At 42.0% G+C, this 25,894-nt stretch overlaps 14 non-coding genes across 14 annotated transcripts; all 14 read left to right on the top strand.

The window, feature by feature from the left end:
- Positions 1-322: 322 nt before the first annotated feature.
- Positions 323-407, top strand: TRNAR-UCU (transfer RNA arginine (anticodon UCU)). Its single transcript is given in 2 exon segments — positions 323-359; positions 372-407. It is a non-coding gene; the product is annotated as a tRNA-Arg (tRNA).
- Positions 408-1,522: 1,115 nt separating this feature from the next.
- TRNAR-UCU (transfer RNA arginine (anticodon UCU)) lies at positions 1,523-1,607 on the top strand. Its single transcript is given in 2 exon segments — positions 1,523-1,559; positions 1,572-1,607. It is a non-coding gene; the product is annotated as a tRNA-Arg (tRNA).
- Positions 1,608-2,735: 1,128 nt separating this feature from the next.
- On the top strand, positions 2,736-2,820 carry TRNAR-UCU (transfer RNA arginine (anticodon UCU)). The gene is given in 2 exon segments: positions 2,736-2,772; positions 2,785-2,820. It is a non-coding gene; the product is annotated as a tRNA-Arg (tRNA).
- A 2,721-nt stretch (positions 2,821-5,541) lies between these two features.
- Positions 5,542-5,626, top strand: TRNAR-UCU (transfer RNA arginine (anticodon UCU)). Its single transcript is given in 2 exon segments — positions 5,542-5,578; positions 5,591-5,626. It is a non-coding gene; the product is annotated as a tRNA-Arg (tRNA).
- Positions 5,627-6,754: 1,128 nt separating this feature from the next.
- On the top strand, positions 6,755-6,839 carry TRNAR-UCU (transfer RNA arginine (anticodon UCU)). The gene is given in 2 exon segments: positions 6,755-6,791; positions 6,804-6,839. It is a non-coding gene; the product is annotated as a tRNA-Arg (tRNA).
- Positions 6,840-9,560: 2,721 nt separating this feature from the next.
- Positions 9,561-9,645, top strand: TRNAR-UCU (transfer RNA arginine (anticodon UCU)). The gene is given in 2 exon segments: positions 9,561-9,597; positions 9,610-9,645. It is a non-coding gene; the product is annotated as a tRNA-Arg (tRNA).
- Positions 9,646-10,760: 1,115 nt separating this feature from the next.
- Positions 10,761-10,845, top strand: TRNAR-UCU (transfer RNA arginine (anticodon UCU)). Its single transcript is given in 2 exon segments — positions 10,761-10,797; positions 10,810-10,845. It is a non-coding gene; the product is annotated as a tRNA-Arg (tRNA).
- Positions 10,846-11,960: 1,115 nt separating this feature from the next.
- TRNAR-UCU (transfer RNA arginine (anticodon UCU)) lies at positions 11,961-12,045 on the top strand. The gene is given in 2 exon segments: positions 11,961-11,997; positions 12,010-12,045. It is a non-coding gene; the product is annotated as a tRNA-Arg (tRNA).
- Positions 12,046-14,360: 2,315 nt separating this feature from the next.
- TRNAR-UCU (transfer RNA arginine (anticodon UCU)) lies at positions 14,361-14,445 on the top strand. The gene is given in 2 exon segments: positions 14,361-14,397; positions 14,410-14,445. It is a non-coding gene; the product is annotated as a tRNA-Arg (tRNA).
- Positions 14,446-19,160: 4,715 nt separating this feature from the next.
- TRNAR-UCU (transfer RNA arginine (anticodon UCU)) lies at positions 19,161-19,245 on the top strand. Its single transcript is given in 2 exon segments — positions 19,161-19,197; positions 19,210-19,245. It is a non-coding gene; the product is annotated as a tRNA-Arg (tRNA).
- A 1,115-nt stretch (positions 19,246-20,360) lies between these two features.
- Positions 20,361-20,445, top strand: TRNAR-UCU (transfer RNA arginine (anticodon UCU)). The gene is given in 2 exon segments: positions 20,361-20,397; positions 20,410-20,445. It is a non-coding gene; the product is annotated as a tRNA-Arg (tRNA).
- A 1,115-nt stretch (positions 20,446-21,560) lies between these two features.
- On the top strand, positions 21,561-21,645 carry TRNAR-UCU (transfer RNA arginine (anticodon UCU)). Its single transcript is given in 2 exon segments — positions 21,561-21,597; positions 21,610-21,645. It is a non-coding gene; the product is annotated as a tRNA-Arg (tRNA).
- Positions 21,646-22,760: 1,115 nt separating this feature from the next.
- On the top strand, positions 22,761-22,845 carry TRNAR-UCU (transfer RNA arginine (anticodon UCU)). The gene is given in 2 exon segments: positions 22,761-22,797; positions 22,810-22,845. It is a non-coding gene; the product is annotated as a tRNA-Arg (tRNA).
- A 1,114-nt stretch (positions 22,846-23,959) lies between these two features.
- On the top strand, positions 23,960-24,044 carry TRNAR-UCU (transfer RNA arginine (anticodon UCU)). The gene is given in 2 exon segments: positions 23,960-23,996; positions 24,009-24,044. It is a non-coding gene; the product is annotated as a tRNA-Arg (tRNA).
- Positions 24,045-25,894: the final 1,850 nt, after the last annotated feature.

Below are 25,894 nucleotides of genomic sequence, written 5' to 3'. Positions count from 1 at the left end.
ATGCTTCAGGTGATCCCTGCAAACTCATCTATTCAGGATAGTCTTTCCTGCCATCACCTAATTGCTGAGCTCTTCCTTTCTCCAACAACTAATCAACGGTACAAATATTTCTACTTAACATGACCTCCGGTTCCCACTTAAATATCAAAAGATATTGCACTAAGGCACATGCCCAAGCAGGTAAATTTAAATCTTAAACTGTATCTGGACCAGATCTTGAGCTCATCCCTATTATTTAGCAGTGACCATTATTCAATTGTGTATATTTGTTACAACTTGAATAGTTCCTCAGGCAAGTTCCTCTAACAAAGTCTTCAGAGAGGGCTCTGTGGCACAATGGATAGCGCATTGGACTTCTAGTTGGTGTAGTAATTCAAAGGTTGTGGGTTCGAGTCCCACCAGAGTCGGTTTTATATAGTCATTCTTCATAGTGATGCTGCTCTAATGCTTTATAAAGTAATGGATTACATTCATAAGGGAGCTTTATTGACATGGATTTGCTGCACAAGTTAACGATAGAGCCTAGTGGTTTAGGCTTCTCTTGAGAGTTGATATCAGCAAAATTGGAAGTACCCTGTGCAATTCAGAGCAAAGAGAGGGAATGGTAAGCTAACCTGCGTTATATTGTTCCCTTCCCTCATGCCCGGTGCAAGCTGTAATTCTTTATGTACCCTTTTGTCAGCCCCACAACTATTTACTGTCTAAATTTTGCTACCTTCCCCACAATAAGAATTCCAAAGAATGCCCCATTTTTACCAATGACACCACCAAACTTTCACTTCACTCCCGTGATATCTCTCGACTATTGCAACTCCTTACTCTATGGCCTGCCTCTAAACAGACCATTCCCCCTTCAGTCTATCTGATTCGCTACTGCCAGTTGTATCCCCCTTACCAACCATTTACTAGTAGAGGTGTCAGCCACCCGATCTCTGCCAATCTCTCCTTGGCTTCCGTTCTCCCAACAAATCAAATTCAAAATACTAAGGGCATAAAAAGCTTCCCACAACTCTGCCTCTAGCTACATCATTAACCTTATCATATAGTATCAAATAAACCACCCTGTTCTCTGCTTCCAAGAACTCCTGTTCGCTAGCTCCCTCAAAACTTCATCCCATGCTGTCCTCTGGGATTTTCCCATGGACTATCACATCCTCTCAGATTCCCTACACCAATCTATATGGCTATTTCCCTGTCTGTATGCTTCAGGTGATCCCTGCAAACTCATCTATTCAGGATAGTCTTTCCTGCCATCACCTAATTGCTGAGCTCTTCCTTTCTCCAACAACTAATCAACGGTACAAATATTTCTACTTAACATGACCTCCGGTTCCCACTTAAATATCAAAAGATATTGCACTAAGGCACATGCCCAAGCAGGTAAATTTAAATCTTAAACTGTATCTGGACCAGATCTTGAGCTCATCCCTATTATTTAGCAGTGACCATTATTCAATTGTGTTTATTTGTTACGACTTGAATAGTTCCTCAGGCAAGTTCCTCTAACAAAGTCTTCAGAGAGGGCTCTGTGGCGCAATGGATAGCGCATTGGACTTCTAGTTGGTGTAGTAATTCAAAGGTTGTGGGTTCGAGTCCCACCAGAGTCGGTTTTATATAGTCATTCTTCATAGTGATGCTGCTCTAATGCTTTATAAAGTAATGGATTACATTCATAAGGGAGCTTTATTGATGTGGATTTGCTGCACAAGTTAACGATAGAGCCTAGTGGTTTAGGCTTTTCTTGAGAGTTGATATCAGCAAAATTGGAAGTACCCTGTGCAATTCAGAGCAAAGAGAGGGAATGGTAAGCTAACCTGCGTTATATTGTTCCCTTCCCTCATGCCCGGTGCAAGCTGTAATTCTTTATGTACCCTTTTGTCAGCCCCACAACTATTTACTGTCTAAATCTCGCTACCTTCCCCACAATAAGAATTCCAAAGAATGCCCCATTTTTACCAATGACACCACCAAACTTCCACTTCACTCCCGTGATATCTCTCGACTATTGCAACTCCTTACTCTATGGCCTGCCTCTAAACAGACCATTCCCCCTTCAGTCTATCTGATTCGCTACTGCCAGTTGTATCCCCCTTACCAACCATTTACTAGTAGAGGTGTCAGCCACCCGATCTCTGCCAATCTCTCCTTGGCTTCCGTTCTCCCAACAAATCAAATTCAAAATACTAAGGGCATAAAAAGCTTCCCACAACTCTGCCTCTAGCTACATCATTAACCTTATCATATAGTATCAAATAAACCACCCTGTTCTCTGCTTCCAAGAACTCCTGTTCGCTAGCTCCCTCAAAACTTCATCCCATGCTGTCCTCTGGGATTTTCCCATGGACTATCCCATCCTCTCAGATTCCCTACACCAATCTATATGGCTATTTCCCTGTCTGTATGCTTCAGGTGATCCCTGCAAACTCATCTATTCAGGATAGTCTTTCCTGCCATCACCTAATTGCTGAGCTCTTCCTTTCTCCAACAACTAATCAACGGTACAAATATTTCTACTTAACATGACCTCCGGTTCCCACTTAAATATCAAAAGATATTGCACTAAGGCACATGCCCAAGCAGGTAAATTTAAATCTTAAACTGTATCTGGACCAGATCTTGAGCTCATCCCTATTATTTAGCAGTGACCATTATTCAATTGTGTTTATTTGTTACGACTTGAATAGTTCCTCATGCAAGTTCCTCATGCAAGTTCCTCTAACAAAGTCTTCAGAGAGGGCTCTGTGGCGCAATGGATAGCGCATTGGACTTCTAGTTGGTGTAGTAACTCAAAGGTTGTGGGTTCGAGTCCCACCAGAGTCGGTTTTATATAGTCATTCTTCATAGTGATGCTGCTCTAATGCTTTATAAAGTAATGGATTACATTCATAAGGGAGCTTTATTGACGTGGATTTGCTGCACAAGTTAACGATAGAGCCTAGTGGTTTAGGCTTCTCTTGAGAGTTGATATCAGCAAAATTGGAAGTACCTTGTGCAATTCAGAGCAAAGAGAGGGAATGGTAAGCTAACCTGCGTTATATTGTTCCCTTCCCTCATGCCCGGTGCAAGCTGTAATTCTTTATGTACCCTTTTGTCAGCCCCACAACTATTTACTGTCTAAATTTTGCTACCTTCCCCACAATAAGAATTCCAAAGAATGCCCCATTTTTACCAATGACACCACCAAACTTTCACTTCACTCCCGTGATATCTCTCGACTATTGCAACTCCTTACTCTATGGCCTGCCTCTAAACAGACCATTCCCCCTTCAGTCTATCTGATTCGCTACTGCCAGTTGTATCCCCCTTACCAACCATTTACTAGTAGAGGTGTCAGCCACCCGATCTCTGCCAATCTCTCCTTGGCTTCCGTTCTCCCAACAAATCAAATTCAAAATACTAAGGGCATAAAAAGCTTCCCACAACTCTGCCTCTAGCTACATCATTAACCTTATCATATAGTATCAAATAAACCACCCTGTTCTCTGCTTCCAAGAACTCCTGTTCGCTAGCTCCCTCAACACTTCATCCCATGCTGTCCTCAGGGATTTTCCCATGGACTATCCCATCCTCTCAAATTCCCTACACCAATCTATATGGCTATTTCCTTGTCTGTATGCTTCATGTGATCCCTGCAAACTCATCTATTCAGGATAGTCTTTCCTGCCATCACCTAATTGCTGAGCTCTTCCTTTCTCCAACAACTAATCAACGGTACAAATATTTCTACTTAACATGACCTCCGGTTCCCACTTAAATATCAAAAGATATTGCACTAAGGCACATGCCCAAGCAGGTAAATTTAAATCTTAAACTGTATCTGGACCAGATCTTGAGCTCATCCCTATTATTTAGCAGTGACCATTATTCAATTGTGTATATTTGTTACAACTTGAATAGTTCCTCAGGCAAGTTCCTCTAACAAAGTCCTCTAACAAAGTCCTCTAACAAAGTCCTCTAACAAAGTCCTCTAACAAAGTCCTCTAACAAAGTCCTCAGAGAGGGCTCTGTGGCGCAATGGATAGCGCATTGGGCTTCTAGTTGGTGTAGTAATTCAAAGGTTGTGGGTTCGAGTCCCACCAGCGTCAGTTTTATATAGTCATTCTTCATAGTGATGCTGCTCTAATGCTTTATAAAGTAATGGATTACATTCATAAGGGAGCTTTATTGACGTGGATTTGCTGCACAAGTTAACGATAGAGCCTAGTGGTTTAGGCTTCTCTTGAGAGTTGATATCAGCAAAATTGGAAGTACCCTGTGCAATTCAGAGCAAAGAGAGGGAATGGTAAGCTAACCTGCGTTATATTGTTCCCTTCCCTCATGCCCGGTGCAAGCTGTAATTCTTTATGTACCCTTTTGTCAGCCCCACAACTATTTACTGTCTAAATTTTGCTACCTTCCCCACAATAAGAATTCCAAAGAATGCCCCATTTTTTTTTAGTCATTCTTCATAGTGATGCTGCTCTAATGCTTTATAAAGTAATGGATACATTCATAAGGGAGCTTTATTGACGTGGATTTGCTGCACAAGTTAACGATAGAGCCTAGTGGTTTAGGCTTCTCTTGAGAGTTGATATCAGCAAAATTGGAAGTACCCTGTGCAATTCAGAGCAAAGAGAGGGAATGGTAAGCTAACCTGCGTTATATTGTTCCCTTCCCTCATGCCCGGTGCAAGCTGTAATTCTTTATGTACCCTTTTGTCAGCCCCACAACTATTTACTGTCTAAATTTTGCTACCTTCCCCACAATAAGAATTCCAAAGAATGCCCCATTTTTACCAATGACACCACCAAACTTTCACTTCACTCCCGTGATATCTCTCGACTATTGCAACTCCTTACTCTATGGCCTGCCTCTAAACAGACCATTCCCCCTTCAGTCTATCTGATTCGCTACTGCCAGTTGTATCCCCCTTACCAACCATTTACTAGTAGAGGTGTCAGCCACCCGATCTCTGCCAATCTCTCCTTGGCTTCCGTTCTCCCAACAAATCAAATTCAAAATACTAAGGGCATAAAAAGCTTCCCACAACTCTGCCTCTAGCTACATCATTAACCTTATCATATAGTATCAAATAAACCACCCTGTTCTCTGCTTCCAAGAACTCCTGTTCGCTAGCTCCCTCAACACTTCATCCCATGCTGTCCTCAGGGATTTTCCCATGGACTATCCCATCCTCTCAAATTCCCTACACCAATCTATATGGCTATTTCCTTGTCTGTATGCTTCAGGTGATCCCTGCAAACTCATCTATTCAGGATAGTCTTTCCTGCCATCACCTAATTGCTGAGCTCTTCCTTTCTCCAACAACTAATCAACGGTACAAATATTTCTACTTAACATGACCTCCGGTTCCCACTTAAATATCAAAAGATATTGCACTAAGGCACATGCCCAAGCAGGTAAATTTAAATCTTAAACTGTATCTGGACCAGATCTTGAGCTCATCCCTATTATTTAGCAGTGACCATTATTCAATTGTGTATATTTGTTACAACTTGAATAGTTCCTCAGGCAAGTTCCTCTAACAAAGTCTTCAGAGAGGGCTCTGTGGCACAATGGATAGCGCATTGGACTTCTAGTTGGTGTAGTAATTCAAAGGTTGTGGGTTCGAGTCCCACCAGAGTCGGTTTTATATAGTCATTCTTCATAGTGATGCTGCTCTAATGCTTTATAAAGTAATGGATTACATTCATAAGGGAGCTTTATTGACGTGGATTTGCTGCACAAGTTAACGATAGAGCCTAGTGGTTTAGGCTTCTCTTGAGAGTTGATATCAGCAAAATTGGAAGTACCCTGTGCAATTCAGAGCAAAGAGAGGGAATGGTAAGCTAACCTGCGTTATATTGTTCCCTTCCCTCATGCCCGGTGCAAGCTGTAATTCTTTATGTACCCTTTTGTCAGCCCCACAACTATTTACTGTCTAAATCTCGCTACCTTCCCCACAATAAGAATTCCAAAGAATGCCCCATTTTTACCAATGACACCACCAAACTTCCACTTCACTCCCGTGATATCTCTCGACTATTGCAACTCCTTACTCTATGGCCTGCCTCTAAACAGACCATTCCCCCTTCAGTCTATCTGATTCGCTACTGCCAGTTGTATCCCCCTTACCAACCATTTACTAGTAGAGGTGTCAGCCACCCGATCTCTGCCAATCTCTCCTTGGCTTCCGTTCTCCCAACAAATCAAATTCAAAATACTAAGGGCATAAAAAGCTTCCCACAACTCTGCCTCTAGCTACATCATTAACCTTATCATATAGTATCAAATAAACCACCCTGTTCTCTGCTTCCAAGAACTCCTGTTCGCTAGCTCCCTCAAAACTTCATCCCATGCTGTCCTCTGGGATTTTCCCATGGACTATCCCATCCTCTCAGATTCCCTACACCAATCTATATGGCTATTTCCCTGTCTGTATGCTTCAGGTGATCCCTGCAAACTCATCTATTCAGGATAGTCTTTCCTGCCATCACCTAATTGCTGAGCTCTTCCTTTCTCCAACAACTAATCAACGGTACAAATATTTCTACTTAACATGACCTCCGGTTCCCACTTAAATATCAAAAGATATTGCACTAAGGCACATGCCCAAGCAGGTAAATTTAAATCTTAAACTGTATCTGGACCAGATCTTGAGCTCATCCCTATTATTTAGCAGTGACCATTATTCAATTGTGTTTATTTGTTACGACTTGAATAGTTCCTCATGCAAGTTCCTCATGCAAGTTCCTCTAACAAAGTCTTCAGAGAGGGCTCTGTGGCGCAATGGATAGCGCATTGGACTTCTAGTTGGTGTAGTAACTCAAAGGTTGTGGGTTCGAGTCCCACCAGAGTCGGTTTTATATAGTCATTCTTCATAGTGATGCTGCTCTAATGCTTTATAAAGTAATGGATTACATTCATAAGGGAGCTTTATTGACGTGGATTTGCTGCACAAGTTAACGATAGAGCCTAGTGGTTTAGGCTTCTCTTGAGAGTTGATATCAGCAAAATTGGAAGTACCTTGTGCAATTCAGAGCAAAGAGAGGGAATGGTAAGCTAACCTGCGTTATATTGTTCCCTTCCCTCATGCCCGGTGCAAGCTGTAATTCTTTATGTACCCTTTTGTCAGCCCCACAACTATTTACTGTCTAAATTTTGCTACCTTCCCCACAATAAGAATTCCAAAGAATGCCCCATTTTTACCAATGACACCACCAAACTTTCACTTCACTCCCGTGATATCTCTCGACTATTGCAACTCCTTACTCTATGGCCTGCCTCTAAACAGACCATTCCCCCTTCAGTCTATCTGATTCGCTACTGCCAGTTGTATCCCCCTTACCAACCATTTACTAGTAGAGGTGTCAGCCACCCGATCTCTGCCAATCTCTCCTTGGCTTCCGTTCTCCCAACAAATCAAATTCAAAATACTAAGGGCATAAAAAGCTTCCCACAACTCTGCCTCTAGCTACATCATTAACCTTATCATATAGTATCAAATAAACCACCCTGTTCTCTGCTTCCAAGAACTCCTGTTCGCTAGCTCCCTCAACACTTCATCCCATGCTGTCCTCAGGGATTTTCCCATGGACTATCCCATCCTCTCAAATTCCCTACACCAATCTATATGGCTATTTCCTTGTCTGTATGCTTCATGTGATCCCTGCAAACTCATCTATTCAGGATAGTCTTTCCTGCCATCACCTAATTGCTGAGCTCTTCCTTTCTCCAACAACTAATCAACGGTACAAATATTTCTACTTAACATGACCTCCGGTTCCCACTTAAATATCAAAAGATATTGCACTAAGGCACATGCCCAAGCAGGTAAATTTAAATCTTAAACTGTATCTGGACCAGATCTTGAGCTCATCCCTATTATTTAGCAGTGACCATTATTCAATTGTGTATATTTGTTACAACTTGAATAGTTCCTCAGGCAAGTTCCTCTAACAAAGTCCTCTAACAAAGTCCTCTAACAAAGTCCTCTAACAAAGTCCTCTAACAAAGTCCTCTAACAAAGTCCTCAGAGAGGGCTCTGTGGCGCAATGGATAGCGCATTGGGCTTCTAGTTGGTGTAGTAATTCAAAGGTTGTGGGTTCGAGTCCCACCAGCGTCAGTTTTATATAGTCATTCTTCATAGTGATGCTGCTCTAATGCTTTATAAAGTAATGGATTACATTCATAAGGGAGCTTTATTGACGTGGATTTGCTGCACAAGTTAACGATAGAGCCTAGTGGTTTAGGCTTCTCTTGAGAGTTGATATCAGCAAAATTGGAAGTACCCTGTGCAATTCAGAGCAAAGAGAGGGAATGGTAAGCTAACCTGCGTTATATTGTTCCCTTCCCTCATGCCCGGTGCAAGCTGTAATTCTTTATGTACCCTTTTGTCAGCCCCACAACTATTTACTGTCTAAATTTTGCTACCTTCCCCACAATAAGAATTCCAAAGAATGCCCCATTTTTTTTTAGTCATTCTTCATAGTGATGCTGCTCTAATGCTTTATAAAGTAATGGATACATTCATAAGGGAGCTTTATTGACGTGGATTTGCTGCACAAGTTAACGATAGAGCCTAGTGGTTTAGGCTTCTCTTGAGAGTTGATATCAGCAAAATTGGAAGTACCCTGTGCAATTCAGAGCAAAGAGAGGGAATGGTAAGCTAACCTGCGTTATATTGTTCCCTTCCCTCATGCCCGGTGCAAGCTGTAATTCTTTATGTACCCTTTTGTCAGCCCCACAACTATTTACTGTCTAAATTTTGCTACCTTCCCCACAATAAGAATTCCAAAGAATGCCCCATTTTTACCAATGACACCACCAAACTTTCACTTCACTCCCGTGATATCTCTCGACTATTGCAACTCCTTACTCTATGGCCTGCCTCTAAACAGACCATTCCCCCTTCAGTCTATCTGATTCGCTACTGCCAGTTGTATCCCCCTTACCAACCATTTACTAGTAGAGGTGTCAGCCACCCGATCTCTGCCAATCTCTCCTTGGCTTCCGTTCTCCCAACAAATCAAATTCAAAATACTAAGGGCATAAAAAGCTTCCCACAACTCTGCCTCTAGCTACATCATTAACCTTATCATATAGTATCAAATAAACCACCCTGTTCTCTGCTTCCAAGAACTCCTGTTCGCTAGCTCCCTCAACACTTCATCCCATGCTGTCCTCAGGGATTTTCCCATGGACTATCCCATCCTCTCAAATTCCCTACACCAATCTATATGGCTATTTCCTTGTCTGTATGCTTCAGGTGATCCCTGCAAACTCATCTATTCAGGATAGTCTTTCCTGCCATCACCTAATTGCTGAGCTCTTCCTTTCTCCAACAACTAATCAACGGTACAAATATTTCTACTTAACATGACCTCCGGTTCCCACTTAAATATCAAAAGATATTGCACTAAGGCACATGCCCAAGCAGGTAAATTTAAATCTTAAACTGTATCTGGACCAGATCTTGAGCTCATCCCTATTATTTAGCAGTGACCATTATTCAATTGTGTATATTTGTTACAACTTGAATAGTTCCTCAGGCAAGTTCCTCTAACAAAGTCTTCAGAGAGGGCTCTGTGGCACAATGGATAGCGCATTGGACTTCTAGTTGGTGTAGTAATTCAAAGGTTGTGGGTTCGAGTCCCACCAGAGTCGGTTTTATATAGTCATTCTTCATAGTGATGCTGCTCTAATGCTTTATAAAGTAATGGATTACATTCATAAGGGAGCTTTATTGACGTGGATTTGCTGCACAAGTTAACGATAGAGCCTAGTGGTTTAGGCTTCTCTTGAGAGTTGATATCAGCAAAATTGGAAGTACCCTGTGCAATTCAGAGCAAAGAGAGGGAATGGTAAGCTAACCTGCGTTATATTGTTCCCTTCCCTCATGCCCGGTGCAAGCTGTAATTCTTTATGTACCCTTTTGTCAGCCCCACAACTATTTACTGTCTAAATCTCGCTACCTTCCCCACAATAAGAATTCCAAAGAATGCCCCATTTTTACCAATGACACCACCAAACTTCCACTTCACTCCCGTGATATCTCTCGACTATTGCAACTCCTTACTCTATGGCCTGCCTCTAAACAGACCATTCCCCCTTCAGTCTATCTGATTCGCTACTGCCAGTTGTATCCCCCTTACCAACCATTTACTAGTAGAGGTGTCAGCCACCCGATCTCTGCCAATCTCTCCTTGGCTTCCGTTCTCCCAACAAATCAAATTCAAAATACTAAGGGCATAAAAAGCTTCCCACAACTCTGCCTCTAGCTACATCATTAACCTTATCATATAGTATCAAATAAACCACCCTGTTCTCTGCTTCCAAGAACTCCTGTTCGCTAGCTCCCTCAACACTTCATCCCATGCTGTCCTCTGGGATTTTCCCATGGACTATCCCATCCTCTCAAATTCCCTACACCAATCTATATGGCTATTTCCTTGTCTGTATGCTTCAGGTGATCCCTGCAAACTCATCTATTCAGGATAGTCTTTCCTGCCATCACCTAATTGCTGAGCTCTTCCTTTCTCCAACAACTAATCAACGGTACAAATATTTCTACTTAACATGACCTCCGGTTCCCACTTAAATATCAAAAGATATTGCACTAAGGCACATGCCCAAGCAGGTAAATTTAAATCTTAAACTGTATCTGGACCAGATCTTGAGCTCATCCCTATTATTTAGCAGTGACCATTATTCAATTGTGTATATTTGTTACAACTTGAATAGTTCCTCAGGCAAGTTCCTCTAACAAAGTCTTCAGAGAGGGCTCTGTGGCGCAATGGATAGCGCATTGGACTTCTAGTTGGTGTAGTAATTCAAAGGTTGTGGGTTCGAGTCCCACCAGAGTCGGTTTTATATAGTCATTCTTCATAGTGATGCTGCTCTAATGCTTTATAAAGTAATGGATTACATTCATAAGGGAGCTTTATTGACGTGGATTTGCTGCACAAGTTAACGATAGAGCCTAGTGTTTTAGGCTTCTCTTGAGAGTTGATATCAGCAAAATTGGAAGTACCCTGTGAAATTCAGAGCAAAGAGAGGGAATGGTAAGCTAACCTGCGTTATATTGTTCCCTTCCCTCATGCCCGGTGCAAGCTGTAATTCTTTATGTACCCTTTTGTCAGCCCCACAACTATTTACTGTCTAAATCTCGCTATCTTCCCCACAATAAGAATTCCAAAGAATGCCCCATTTTTACCAATGACACCACCAAACTTTCACTTCACTCCCGTGATATCTCTCGACTATTGCAACTCCTTACTCTATGGCCTGCCTCTAAACAGACCATTCCCCCTTCAGTCTATCTGATTCGCTACTGCCAGTTGTATCCCCCTTACCAACCATTTACTAGTAGAGGTGTCAGCCACCCGATCTCTGCCAATCTCTCCTTGGCTTCCGTTCTCCCAACAAATCAAATTCAAAATACTAAGGGCATAAAAAGCTTCCCACAACTCTGCCTCTAGCTACATCATTAACCTTATCATATAGTATCAAATAAACCACCCTGTTCTCTGCTTCCAAGAACTCCTGTTCGCTAGCTCCCTCAACACTTCATCCCATGCTGTCCTCAGGGATTTTCCCATGGACTATCCCATCCTCTCAGATTCCCTACACCAATCTATATGGCTATTTCCCTGTCTGTATGCTTCAGGTGATCCCTGCAAACTCATCTATTCAGGATAGTCTTTCCTGCCATCACCTAATTGCTGAGCTCTTCCTTTCTCCAACAACTAATCAACGGTACAAATATTTCTACTTAACATGACCTCCGGTTCCCACTTAAATATCAAAAGATATTGCACTAAGGCACATGCCCAAGCAGGTAAATTTAAATCTTAAACTGTATCTGGACCAGATCTTGAGCTCATCCCTATTATTTAGCAGTGACCATTATTCAATTGTGTATATTTGTTACAACTTGAATAGTTCCTCAGGCAAGTTCCTCTAACAAAGTCTTCAGAGAGGGCTCTGTGGCGCAATGGATAGCGCATTGGACTTCTAGTTGGTGTAGTAATTCAAAGGTTGTGGGTTCGAGTCCCACCAGAGTCGGTTTTATATAGTCATTCTTCATAGTGATGCTGCTCTAATGCTTTATAAAGTAATGGATTACATTCATAAGGGAGCTTTATTGACGTGGATTTGCTGCACAAGTTAACGATAGAGCCTAGTGTTTTAGGCTTCTCTTGAGAGTTGATATCAGCAAAATTGGAAGTACCCTGTGAAATTCAGAGCAAAGAGAGGGAATGGTAAGCTAACCTGCGTTATATTGTTCCCTTCCCTCATGCCCGGTGCAAGCTGTAATTCTTTATGTACCCTTTTGTCAGCCCCACAACTATTTACTGTCTAAATCTCGCTATCTTCCCCACAATAAGAATTCCAAAGAATGCCCCATTTTTACCAATGACACCACCAAACTTTCACTTCACTCCCGTGATATCTCTCGACTATTGCAACTCCTTACTCTATGGCCTGCCTCTAAACAGACCATTCCCCCTTCAGTCTATCTGATTCGCTACTGCCAGTTGTATCCCCCTTACCAACCATTTACTAGTAGAGGTGTCAGCCACCCGATCTCTGCCAATCTCTCCTTGGCTTCCGTTCTCCCAACAAATCAAATTCAAAATACTAAGGGCATAAAAATCTTCCCACAACTCTGCCTCTAGCTACATCATTAACCTTATCATATAGTATCAAATAAACCACCCTGTTCTCTGCTTCCAAGAACTCCTGTTCGCTAGCTCCCTCAACACTTCATCCCATGCTGTCCTCTGGGATTTTCCCATGGACTATCCCATCCTCTCAAATTCCCTACACCAATCTATATGGCTATTTCCTTGTCTGTATGCTTCAGGTGATCCCTGCAAACTCATCTATTCAGGATAGTCTTTCCTGCCATCACCTAATTGCTGAGCTCTTCCTTTCTCCAACAACTAATCAACGGTACAAATATTTCTACTTAACATGACCTCCGGTTCCCACTTAAATATCAAAAGATATTGCACTAAGGCACATGCCCAAGCAGGTAAATTTAAATCTTAAACTGTATCTGGACCAGATCTTGAGCTCATCCCTATTATTTAGCAGTGACCATTATTCAATTGTGTATATTTGTTACAACTTGAATAGTTCCTCAGGCAAGTTCCTCTAACAAAGTCTTCAGAGAGGGCTCTGTGGCGCAATGGATAGCGACATTGGACTTCTAGTTGGTGTAGTAATTCAAAGGTTGTGGGTTTGAGTCCCACCAGCGTCAGTTTTATATAGTCATTCTTCATAGTGATGCTGCTCTAATGCTTTATAAAGTAATGGATACATTCATAAGGGAGCTTTATTGACGTGGATTTGCTGCACAAGTTAACGATAGAGCCTAGTGGTTTAGGCTTCTCTTGAGAGTTGATATCAGCAAAATTGGAAGTACCCTGTGCAATTCAGAGCAAAGAGAGGGAATGGTAAGCTAACCTGCGTTATATTGTTCCCTTCCCTCATGCCCGGTGCAAGCTGTAATTCTTTATGTACCCTTTTGTCAGCCCCACAACTATTTACTGTCTAAATCTCGCTATCTTCCCCACAATAAGAATTCCAAAGAATGCTCCATTTTTACTAATGACACCACCAAACTTTCACTTCACTCCCGTGATATCTCTCGACTATTGCAACTCCTTACTCTATGGCCTGCCTCTAAACAGACCATTCCCCCTTCAGTCTATCTGATTCGCTACTGCCAGTTGTATCCCCCTTACCAACCATTTACTAGTAGAGGTGTCAGCCACCCGATCTCTGCCAATCTCTCCTTGGCTTCCGTTCTCCCAACAAATCAAATTCAAAATACTAAGGGCATAAAAAGCTTCCCACAACTCTGCCTCTAGCTACATCATTAACCTTATCATATAGTATCAAATAAACTACCCTGTTCTCTGCTTCCAAGAACTCCTGTTCGCTAGCTCCCTCAACACTTCATCCCATGCTGTCCTCTGGGATTTTCCCATGGACTATCCCATCCTCTCAAATTCCCTACACCAATCTATATGGCTATTTCCTTGTCTGTATGCTTCAGGTGATCCCTGCAAACTCATCTATTCAGGATAGTCTTTCCTGCCATCACCTAATTGCTGAGCTCTTCCTTTCTCCAACAACTAATCAACGGTACAAATATTTCTACTTAACATGACCTCCGGTTCCCACTTAAATATCAAAAGATATTGCACTAAGGCACATGCCCAAGCAGGTAAATTTAAATCTTAAACTGTATCTGGACCAGATCTTGAGCTCATCCCTATTATTTAGCAGTGACCATTATTCAATTGTGTATATTTGTTACAACTTGAATAGTTCCTCAGGCAAGTTCCCCTAACAAAGTCTTCAGAGAGGGCTCTGTGGCGCAATGGACAGCGCATTGGACTTCTAGTTGGTGTAGTAATTCAAAGGTTGTGGGTTCGAGTCCCACCAGCGTCATTTTTATATAGTCATTCTTCATAGTGATGCTGCTCTAATGCTTTATAAAGTAATGGATTACATTCATAAGGGAGCTTTATTGACGTGGATTTGCTGCACAAGTTAACGATAGAGCCTAGTGGTTTAGGCTTCTCTTGAGAGTTGATATCAGCAAAATTGGAAGTACCCTGTGCAATTCAGAGCAAAGAGAGGGAATGGTAAGCTAACCTGCGTTATATTGTTCCCTTCCCTCATGCCCGGTGCAAGCTGTAATTCTTTATGTACCCTTTTGTCAGCCCCACAACTATTTACTGTCTAAATTTTGCTACCTTCCCCACAATAAGAATTCCAAAGAATGCCCCATTTTTACCAATGACACCACCAAACTTTCACTTCACTCCCGTGATATCTCTCGACTACTGCAACTCCTTACTCTATGGCCTGCCTCTAAACAGACCATTCCCCCTTCAGTCTATCTGATTCGCTACTGCCAGTTGTATCCCCCTTACCAACCATTTACTAGTAGAGGTGTCAGCCACCCGATCTCTGCCAATCTCTCCTTGGCTTCCGTTCTCCCAACAAATCAAATTCAAAATACTAAGGGCATAAAAAGCTTCCCACAACTCTGCCTCTAGCTACATCATTAACCTTATCATATAGTATCAAATAAACCACCCTGTTCTCTGCTTTCAAGAACTCCTGTTCGCTAGCTCCCTCAACACTTCATCCCATGCTGTCCTCTGGGATTTTCCCATAGACTATCCCATCCTCTCAAATTCCCTACACCAATCTATATGGCTAATTCCTTGTCTGTATGCTTCAGGTGATCCCTGCAAACTCATCTATTCAGGATAGTCTTTCCTGCCATCACCTAATTGCTGAGCTCTTCCTTTCTCCAACAACTAATCAACGGTACAAATATTTCTACTTAACATGACCTCCGGTTCCCACTTAAATATCAAAAGATATTGCACTAAGGCACATGCCCAAGCAGGTAAATTTAAATCTTAAACTGTATCTGGACCAGATCTTGAGCTCATCCCTATTATTTAGCAGTGACCATTATTCAATTGTGTATATTTGTTACAACTTGAATAGTTCCTCAGGCAAGATCCCCTAACAAAGTCTTCAGAGAGGGCTCTGTGGTGCAATGGACAGCGCATTGGACTTCTAGTTGGTGTAGTAATTCAAAGGTTGTGGGTTTGAGTCCCACCAGCGTCAGTTTTATATAGTCATTCTTCATAGTGATGCTGCTCTAATGCTTTATAAAGTAATGGATTACATTCATAAGGGAGCTTTATTGACGTGGATTTGCTGCACAAGTTAACGATAGAGCCTAGTGGTTTAGGCTTCTCTTGAGAGTTGATATCAGCAAAATTGGAAGTACCCTGTGCAATTCAGAGCAAAGAGAGGGAATGGTAAGCTAACCTGCGTTATATTGTTCCCTTCCCTCATGCCCGGTGCAAGCTGTAATTCTTTATGTACCCTTTTGTCAGCCCCACAACTATTTACTGTCTAAATTTTGCTACCTTCCCCACAATAAGAATTCCAAAGAATGCCCCATTTTTACCAATGACACCACCAAACTTTCACTTCACTCCCGTGATATCTCTCGACTATTGCAACTCCTTACTCTATGGCCTGCCTCTAAACAGACCATTCCCCCTTCAGTCTATCTGATTCGCTACTGCCAGTTGTATCCCCCTTACCAACCATTTACTAGTAGAGGTGTCAGCCACCCGATCTCTGCCAATCTCTCCTTGGCTTCCGTTCTCCCAACAAATCAAATTCAAAATACTAAGGGCATAAAAAGCTTCCCACAACTCTGCCTCTAGCTACATCATTAACCTTATCATATAGTATCAAATAAACCACCCTGTTCTCTGCTTCCAAGAACTCCTGTTCGCTAGCTCCCTCAACACTTCATCCCATGCTGTCCTCTGGGATCTTCCCATGGACTATCCCATCCTCTCAGATTCCCTACACCAATCTATATGGCTATTTCCCTGTCTGTATGCTTCAGGTGATCCCTGCAAACTCATCTATTCAGGATAGTCTTTCCTGCCATCACCTAATTGCTGAGCTCTTCCTTTCTCCAACAACTAATCAACGGTACAAATATTTCTACTTAACATGACCTCCGGTTCCCACTTAAATATCAAAAGATATTGCACTAAGGCACATGCCCAAGCAGGTAAATTTAAATCTTAAACTGTATCTGGACCAGATCTTGAGCTCATCCCTATTATTTAGCAGTGACCATTATTCAATTGTGTATATTTGTTACAACTTGAATAGTTCCTCAGGCAAGTTCCTCTAACAAAGTCTTCAGAGAGGGCTCTGTGGCGCAATGGATAGCGACATTGGACTTCTAGTTGGTGTAGTAATTCAAAGGTTGTGGGTTTGAGTCCCACCAGCGTCAGTTTTATATAGTCATTCTTCATAGTGATGCTGCTCTAATGCTTTATAAAGTAATGGATACATTCATAAGGGAGCTTTATTGACGTGGATTTGCTGCACAAGTTAACGATAGAGCCTAGTGGTTTAGGCTTCTCTTGAGAGTTGATATCAGCAAAATTGGAAGTACCCTGTGCAATTCAGAGCAAAGAGAGGGAATGGTAAGCTAACCTGCGTTATATTGTTCCCTTCCCTCATGCCCGGTGCAAGCTGTAATTCTTTATGTACCCTTTTGTCAGCCCCACAACTATTTACTGTCTAAATCTCGCTATCTTCCCCACAATAAGAATTCCAAAGAATGCCCCATTTTTACCAATGACACCACCAAACTTTCACTTCACTCCCGTGATATCTCTCGACTATTGCAACTCCTTACTCTATGGCCTGCCTCTAAACAGACCATTCCCCCTTCAGTCTATCTGATTCGCTACTGCCAGTTGTATCCCCCTTACCAACCATTTACTAGTAGAGGTGTCAGCCACCCGATCTCTGCCAATCTCTCCTTGGCTTCCGTTCTCAAAACAAATCAAATTCAAAATACTAAGGGCATAAAAAGCTTCCCACAACTCTGCCTCTAGCTACATCATTAACCTTATCATATAGTATCAAATAAACTACCCTGTTCTCTGCTTCCAAGAACTCTTGTTTGCTAGCTCCCTCAACACTTCATCCCATGCTGTCCTCTGGGATTTTCCCATGGACTATCCCATCCTCTCAAATTCCTTACACCAATCTATATGGCTATTTCCTTGTCTGTATGCTTCAGGTGATCCCTGCAAACTAATCTATTCAGGATAGTCTTTCCTGCCATCACCTAATTGCTGAGCTCTTCCTTTCTCCAACAACTAATCAACGGTACAAATATTTCTACTTAACATGACCTCCGGTTCCCACTTAAATATCAAAAGATATTGCACTAAGGCACATGCCCAAGCAGGTAAATTTAAATCTTAAACTGTATCTGGACCAGATCTTGAGCTCATCCCTATTATTTAGCAGTGACCATTATTCAATTGTGTATATTTGTTACAACTTGAATAGTTCCTCAGGCAAGTTCCTCTAACAAAGTCTTCAGAGAGGGCTCTGTGGCGCAATGGATAGCGACATTGGACTTCTAGTTGGTGTAGTAATTCAAAGGTTGTGGGTTTGAGTCCCACCAGCGTCAGTTTTATATAGTCATTCTTCATAGTGATGCTGCTCTAATGCTTTATAAAGTAATGGAAACATTCATAAGGGAGCTTTATTGACGTGGATTTGCTGCACAAGTTAACGATAGAGCCTAGTGGTTTAGGCTTCTCTTGAGAGTTGATATCAGCAAAATTGGAAGTACCCTGTGCAATTCAGAGCAAAGAGAGGGAATGGTAAGCTAACCTGCGTTATATTGTTCCCTTCCCTCATGCCCGGTGCAAGCTGTAATTCTTTATGTACCCTTTTGTCAGCCCCATAACTATTTACTGTCTAAATCTCGCTATCTTCCCCACAATAAGAATTCCAAAGAATGCCCCATTTTTACCAATGACACCACCAAACTTTCACTTCACTCCCGTGATATCTCTCGACTATTGCAACTCCTTACTCTATGGCCTGCCTCTAAACAGACCATTCCCCCTTCAGTCTATCTGATTCGCTACTGCCAGTTGTATCCCCCTTACCAACCATTTACTAGTAGAGGTGTCAGCCACCCGATCTCTGCCAATCTCTCCTTGGCTTCCGTTCTCCCAACAAATCAAATTCAAAATACTAAGGGCATAAAAAGCTTCCCACAACTCTGCCTCTAGCTACATCATTAACCTTATCATATAGTATCAAATAAACCACCCTGTTCTCTGCTTTCAAGAACTCCTGTTCGCTAGCTCCCTCAACACTTCATCCCATGCTGTCCTCTGGGATTTTCCCATAGACTATCCCATCCTCTCAAATTCCCTACACCAATCTATATGGCTAATTCCTTGTCTGTATGCTTCAGGTGATCCCTGCAAACTCATCTATTCAGGATAGCCTTTCCTGCCATCACCTAATTGCTGAGCTCTTCCTTTCTCCAACAACTAATCAACGGTACAAATATTTCTACTTAACATGACCTCCGGTTCCCACTTAAATATCAAAAGATATTGCACTAAGGCACATGCCCAAGCAGGTAAATTTAAATCTTAAACTGTATCTGGACCAGATCTTGAGCTCATCCCTATTATTTAGCAGTGACCATTATTCAATTGTGTATATTTGTTACAACTTGAATAGTTCCTCAGGCAAGTTCCTCTAACAAAGTCTTCAGAGAGGGCTCTGTGGCGCAATGGATAGCGCATTGGACTTCTAGTTGGTGTAGTAATTCAAAGGTTGTGGGTTCGAGTCCCACCAGCGTCAGTTTTATATAGTCATTCTTCATAGTGATGCTGCTCTAATGCTTTATAAAGTAATGGATTACATTCATAAGGGAGCTTTATTGACGTGGATTTGCTGCACAAGTTAACGATAGAGCCTAGTGGTTTAGGCTTCTCTTGAGAGTTGATATCAGCAAAATTGGAAGTACTCTGTGCAATTCAGAGCAAAGAGAGGGAATGGTAAGCTAACCTGCGTTATATTGTTCCCTTCCCTCATGCCCGGTGCAAGCTGTAATTCTTTATGTACCCTTTTGTCAGCCCCACAACTATTTACTGTCTAAATTTTGCTACCTTCCCCACAATAAGAATTCCAAAGAATGCCCCATTTTTACCAATGACACCACCAAACTTTCACTTCACTCCCGTGATATCTCTCGACTATTGCAACTCCTTACTCTATGGCCTGCCTCTAAACAGACCATTCCCCCTTCAGTCTATCTGATTCGCTACTGCCAGTTGTATCCCCCTTACCAACCATTTACTAGTAGAGGTGTCAGCCACCCGATCTCTGCCAATCTCTCCTTGGCTTCCGTTCTCCCAACAAATCAAATTCAAAATACTAAGGGCATAAAAAGCTTCCCACAACTCTGCCTCTAGCTACATCATTAACCTTATCATATAGTATCAAATAAACCACCCTGTTCTCTGCTTCCAAGAACTCCTGTTCGCTAGCTCCCTCAACAATTCATCCCATGCTGTCCTCTGGGATCTTCCCATGGACTATCCCATCCTCTCAGATTCCCTACACCAATCTATATGGCTATTTCCCTGTCTGTATGCTTCAGGTGATCCCTGCAAACTCATTTATTCAGGATAGTCTTTCCTGCCATCACCTAATTGCTGAGCTCTTCCTTTCTCCAACAACTAATCAACGGTACAAATATTTCTACTTAACATGACCTCCGGTTCCCACTTAAATATCAAAAGATATTGCACTAAGGCACATGCCCAAGCAGGTAAATTTAAATCTTAAACTGTATCTGGACCAGATCTTGAGCTCATCCCTATTATTTAGCAGTGACCATTATTCAATTGTGTATATTTGTTACAACTTGAATAGTTCCTCAGGCAAGTTCCTCTAACAAAGTCTTCAGAGAGGGCTCTGTGGCGCAATGGATAGCGCATTGGACTTCTAGTTGGTGTAGTAATTCAAAGGTTGTGGGTTCGAGTCCCACCAGTGTCAGTTTTATATAGTCATTCTTCATAGTGATGCTGCTCTAATGCTTTATAAAGTAATGGATTACATTCATAAGGGAGCTTTATTGACGTGGATTTGCTGCACAAGTTAACGATAGAGCCTAGTGGTTTAGGCTTCTCTTGAGAGTTGATATCAGCAAAATTGGAAGTACTCTGTGCAATTCAGAGCAAAGAGAGGGAATGGTAAGCTAACCTGCGTTATATTGTTCCCTTCCCTCATGCCCGGTGCAAGCTGTAATTCTTTATGTACCCTTTTGTCAGCCCCACAACTATTTACTGTCTAAATTTTGCTACCTTCCCCACAATAAGAATTCCAAAGAATGCCCCATTTTTACCAATGACACCACCAAACTTTCACTTCACTCCCGTGATATCTCTCGACTATTGCAACTCCTTACTCTATGGCCTGCCTCTAAACAGACCATTCCCCCTTCAGTCTATCTGATTCGCTACTGCCAGTTGTATCCCCCTTACCAACCATTTACTAGTAGAGGTGTCAGCCACCCGATCTCTGCCAATCTCTCCTTGGCTTCCGTTCTCCCAACAAATCAAATTCAAAATACTAAGGGCATAAAAAGCTTCCCACAACTCTGCCTCTAGCTACATCATTAACCTTATCATATAGTATCAAATAAACCACCCTGTTCTCTGCTTCCAAGAACTCCTGTTCGCTAGCTCCCTCAACAATTCATCCCATGCTGTCCTCTGGGATCTTCCCATGGACTATCCCATCCTCTCAGATTCCCTACACCAATCTATATGGCTATTTCCCTGTCTGTATGCTTCAGGTGATCCCTGCAAACTCATTTATTCAGGATAGTCTTTCCTGCCATCACCTAATTGCTGAGCTCTTCCTTTCTCCAACAACTAATCAACGGTACAAATATTTCTACTTAACATGACCTCCGGTTCCCACTTAAATATCAAAAGATATTGCACTAAGGCACATGCCCAAGCAGGTAAATTTAAATCTTAAACTGTATCTGGACCAGATCTTGAGCTCATCCCTATTATTTAGCAGTGACCATTATTCAATTGTGTATATTTGTTACAACTTGAATAGTTCCTCAGGCAAGTTCCTCTAACAAAGTCTTCAGAGAGGGCTCTGTGGCGCAATGGATAGCGCATTGGACTTCTAGTTGGTGTAGTAATTCAAAGGTTGTGGGTTCGAGTCCCACCAGAGTCGGTTTTATATAGTCATTCTTCATAGTGATGCTGCTCTAATGCTTTATAAAGTAATGGATTACATTCATAAGGGAGCTTTATTGACGTGGATTTGCTGCACAAGTTAACGATAGAGCCTAGTGGTTTAGGCTTCTCTTGAGAGTTGATATCAGCAAAATTGGAAGTACCCTGTGCAATTCAGAGCAAAGAGAGGGAATGGTAAGCTAACCTGCGTTATATTGTTCCCTTCCCTCATGCCCGGTGCAAGCTGTAATTCTTTATGTACCCTTTTGTCAGCCCCACAACTATTTACTGTCTAAATTTTGCTACCTTCCCCACAATAAGAATTCCAAAGAATGCCCCATTTTTACCAATGACACCACCAAACTTTCACTTCACTCCCGTGATATCTCTCGACTATTGCAACTCCTTACTCTATGGCCTGCCTCTAAACAGACCATTCCCCCTTCAGTCTATCTGATTCGCTACTGCCAGTTGTATCCCCCTTACCAACCATTTACTAGTAGAGGTGTCAGCCACCCGATCTCTGCCAATCTCTCCTTGGCTTCCGTTCTCCCAACAAATCAAATTCAAAATACTAAGGGCATAAAAAGCTTCCCACAACTCTGCCTCTAGCTACATCATTAACCTTATCATATAGTATCAAATAAACCACCCTGTTCTCTGCTTCCAAGAACTCCTGTTCGCTAGCTCCCTCAACAATTCATCCCATGCTGTCCTCTGGGATCTTCCCATGGACTATCCCATCCTCTCAGATTCCCTACACCAATCTATATGGCTATTTCCCTGTCTGTATGCTTCAGGTGATCCCTGCAAACTCATCTATTCAGGATAGTCTTTCCTGCCATCACCTAATTGCTGAGCTCTTCCTTTCTCCAACAACTAATCAACGGTACAAATATTTCTACTTAACATGACCTCCGGTTCCCACTTAAATATCAAAAGATATTGCACTAAGGCACATGCCCAAGCAGGTAAATTTAAATCTTAAACTGTATCTGGACCAGATCTTGAGCTCATCCCTATTATTTAGCAGTGACCATTATTCAATTGTGTTTATTTGTTACGACTTGAATAGTTCCTCAGGCAAGTTCCTCTAACAAAGTCTTCAGAGAGGGCTCTGTGGCGCAATGGATAGCGCATTGGACTTCTAGTTGGTGTAGTAATTCAAAGGTTGTGGGTTCGAATCCCACCAGCGTCAGTTTTATATAGTCATTCTTCATAGTGATGCTGCTCTAATGCTTTATAAAGTAATGGATACATTCATAAGGGAGCTTTATTGACGTGGATTTGCTGCACAAGTTAACGATAGAGCCTAGTGGTTTAGGCTTCTCTTGAGAGTTGATATCAGCAAAATTGGAAGTACCCTGTGCAATTCAGAGCAAAGAGAGGGAATGGTAAGCTAACCTGCATTATATTGTTCCCTTCCCTCATGCCCGGTGCAAGCTGTAATTCTTTATGTACCCTTTTGTCAGCCCCACAACTATTTACTGTCTAAATCTCGCTACCTTCCCCACAATAAGAATTCCAAAGAATGCCCCATTTTTACCAATGACACCACCAAACTTCCACTTCACTCCCGTGATATCTCTCGACTATTGCAACTCCTTACTCTATGGCCTGCCTCTAAACAGACCATTCCCCCTTCAGTCTATCTGATTCGCTACTGCCAGTTGTATCCCCCTTACCAACCATTTACTAGTAGAGGTGTCAGCCACCCGATCTCTGCCAATCTCTCCTTGGCTTCCGTTCTCCCAACAAATCAAATTCAAAATACTAAGGGCATAAAAAGCTTCCCACAACTCTGCCTCTAGCTACATCATTAACCTTATCATATAGTATCAAATAAACCACCCTGTTCTCTGCTTCCAAGAACTCCTGTTCGCTAGCTCCCTCAATACTTCATCCCATGCTGTCCTCTGGGATTTTCCCATGGACTATCCCATCCTCTCAAATTCCCTACACCAATCTATATGGCTATTTCCCTGTCTGTATGCTTCAGGTGATCCCTGCAAACTCATCTATTCAGGATAGTCTTTCCTGCCATCACCTAATTGCTGAGCTCTTCCTTTCTCCAACAACTAATCAACGGTACAAATATTTCTACTTAACATGACCTCCGGTTCCCACTTAAATATCAAAAGATATTGCACTAAGGCACATGCCCAAGCAGGTAAATTTAAATCTTAAACTGTATCTGGACCAGATCTTGAGCTCATCCCTATTATTTAGCAGTGACCATTATTCAATTGTGTTTATTTGTTACGACTTGAATAGTTCCTCAGGCAAGTTCCTCTAACAAAGTCTTCAGAGAGGGCTCTGTGGCGCAATGGATAGCGCATTGGACTTCTAGTTGGTGTAGTAATTCAAAGGTTGTGGGTTCGAGTCCCACCAGAGTCGGTTTTATATAGTCATTCTTCATAGTGATGCTGCTCTAAAGCTTTATAAAGTAATGGATTACATTCATAAGGGAGCTTTATTGACGTGGATTTGCTGCACAAGTTAACGATAGAGCCTAGTGGTTTAGGCTTCTCTTGAGAGTTGATATCAGCAAAATTGGAAGTACCCTGTGCAATTCAGAGCAAAGAGAGGGAATGGTACAAATATTTCTACTTAACATGACCTCCGGTTCCCACTTAAATATCAAAAGATATTGCACTAAGGCACATGCCCAAGCAGGTAAATTTAAATCTTAAACTGTATCTGGACCAGATCTTGAGCTCATCCCTATTATTTAGCAGTGACCATTATTCAATTGTGTTTATTTGTTACGACTTGAATAGTTCCTCAGGCAAGTTCCTCTAACAAAGTCTTCAGAGAGGGCTCTGTGGCGCATTGGACTTCTAGTTGGTGTAGTAATTTAAAGGTTGTGGGTTCGAGTCCCACCAGAGTCGGTTTTATATAGTCATTCTTCATAGTGATGCTGCTCTAATGCTTTATAATGTAATGGATTACATTCATAAGGGAGCTTTATTGACGTGGATTTGCTGCACAAGTTAACGATAGAGCCTAGTGGTTTAGGCTTCTCTTGAGAGTTGATATCAGCAAAATTGGAAGTACCCTGTGCAATTCAGAGCAAAGAGAGGGAATGGTAAGCTAACCTGCGTTATATTGTTCCCTTCCCTCATGCCCGGTGCAAGCTGTAATTCTTTATGTACCCTTTTGTCAGCACCACAACTATTTACTGTCTAAATCTCGCTACCTTCCCCACAATAAGAATTCCAAAGAATGCCCCATTTTTAACAATGACACCACCAAACTTCCACTTCACTCCCGTGATATCTCTCGACTATTGCAACTCCTTACTCTATGGCCTGCCTCTAAACAGACCATTCCCCCTTCAGTCTATCTGATTCGCTACTGCCAGTTGTATCCCCCTTACCAACCATTTACTAGTAGAGGTGTCAGCCACCCGATCTCTGCCAATCTCTCCTTGGCTTCCGTTCTCCCAACAAATCAAATTCAAAATACTAAGGGCATAAAAAGCTTCCCACAACTCTGCCTCTAGCTACATCATTAACCTTATCATATAGTATCAAATAAACCACCCTGTTCTCTGCTTCCAAGAACTCCTGTTCGCTAGCTCCCTCAACACTTCATCCCATGCTGTCCTCTGGGATTTTCCCATGGACTATCCCATCCTCTCAGATTCCCTACACCAATCTATATGGCTATTTCCCTGTCTGTATGCTTCAGGTGATCCCTGCAAACTCATCTATTCAGGATAGTCTTTCCTGCCATCACCTAATTGCTGAGCTCTTCCTTTCTCCAACAACTAATCAACGGTACAAATATTTCTACTTAACATGACCTCCGGTTCCCACTTAAATATCAAAAGATATTGCACTAAGGCACATGCCCAAGCAGGTAAATTTAAATCTTAAACTGTATCTGGACCAGATCTTGAGCTCATCCCTATTATTTAGCAGTGACCATTATTCAATTGTGTTTATTTGTTACGACTTGAATAGTTCCTCAGGCAAGTTCCTCTAACAAAGTCTTCAGAGAGGGCTCTGTGGCGCAATGGATAGCGCATTGGACTTCTAGTTGGTGTAGTAATTCAAAGGTTGTGGGTTCGAGTCCCACCATAGTCGGTTTTATATAGTCATTCTTCATAGTGATGCTGCTCTAATGCTTTATAAAGTAATGGATTACATTCATAAGGGAGCTTTATTGACGTGGATTTGCTGCACAAGTTAACGATAGAGCCTAGTGGTTTAGGCTTCTCTTGAGAGTTGATATCAGCAAAA

Source organism: Lithobates pipiens, unplaced genomic scaffold (assembly GCF_037356315.1).
Source record: "Lithobates pipiens isolate NorthernLeopardFrog02 unplaced genomic scaffold, aLitPip1_a1.2 Scaffold_13, whole genome shotgun sequence".
Taxonomy (NCBI): domain Eukaryota; kingdom Metazoa; phylum Chordata; class Amphibia; order Anura; family Ranidae; genus Lithobates; species Lithobates pipiens.
The sequence above is the reverse complement of the archived record's forward strand: the minus strand, read 5'-3'. Positions and strand labels throughout refer to the sequence as shown.